At 26.4% G+C, this 1,151-nt stretch overlaps 1 pseudogene; it reads left to right on the top strand.

Moving 5' to 3' along the window:
* The first annotated feature begins 541 nt into the window (after positions 1-541).
* Positions 542-664, top strand: LOC122535527 (annotated as a pseudogene).
* Positions 665-1,151: the final 487 nt, after the last annotated feature.

Below are 1,151 nucleotides of genomic sequence, written 5' to 3'. Positions count from 1 at the left end.
GTCCAATCATTTGATCTAGAGAAATTTTTTCGGAACAAAACGTTTATTAACTCCTTGCCTTACGATTTATTTTTAAAGAAACGTGCGTGTGCAGACTATTTAATTTTAAAGCAACTCTGTGCGCGGAGTTACCACAAAATATTTCAGTTTTTATTGACTATATTTAAAAAAATATGGACGATATTTTATTTGTGATAGAACAGATTTATAAAATAATGATAATAATGAAAAAAAACTTGAAAGCTAATTCTCTTCAAATAACAATGAAATTAAAAAAAAAGAACATATTCCTTGAAAAAATGAAAATTATTATGAATATAATTAACAAAGTATTTAAATTGTTTTCCTTCTTAATTTTATTTATTTTTTTATAATAATTGCCTTTTACTAATATTCTTGAAGTGTGTAATAGTTTCTTGCTGATAAGTACTTTGTAATTTTCCTTTGCAAATATTATGTTTTTTTTTTAAATACGAAATCCATCGTTGTGAAGCCATAAAATAAAGATTCATAAAATTCGTATAAAAATACATCATTCTCAACCAACGTTCAAACCGCACTGAATACACTCGTTCTCGTCTGATCACGAAAGTTAAGCAGTGCTGGTCACGGATAGTTCTTAGATAGATGGGTGACCGCTTGGAAACTCCGTGTGATGTTGGTTTCTTTTTTTTTTTCTCAATAATTGGAAACTTTTGGTTGCTATTATACAACTATGTTGTATAATAAAATTTTCTAAATTTTCATACGATTTCTTTTAATTTTTTTCATTCTTTGAACTTTCTTCTGTTTGCCATTATGTGATCATTTTAAGAGTGATAATCGAACAAAGAATAATATGTAGCGAATGAAGAATTTGCATTGGAACATCAAACGTATTTTACTATATATGTATTATAATTTATTTATTTATTCATTATGGCCTTCTCGGCCATGAAATAGGACTTAATTTATACTATATTCTAATTTATACTATATTCTTTATCTACACTCTTCCACCCTGTCCTCAATAATGTGATATTTCAATAGTGAAATATTATTAACTAAAAACCATATAAATTTCATTCAAACAAGTGTGTTTAAACTGTATGCATATTATTCATTATCTTGATATTCGATATTGCGATACAGATCTATAATTTTCTTTGGTG

This window comes from Frieseomelitta varia, unplaced genomic scaffold (assembly GCF_011392965.1).
Source record: "Frieseomelitta varia isolate USP_RPSP 00005682 unplaced genomic scaffold, Fvar_1.2 scaffold_731, whole genome shotgun sequence".
NCBI classification, from domain to species: Eukaryota; Metazoa; Arthropoda; class Insecta; order Hymenoptera; family Apidae; genus Frieseomelitta; species Frieseomelitta varia.
Note: the sequence above shows the minus strand (reverse complement) of the source record. Positions and strands in the feature narration are given on the sequence as shown.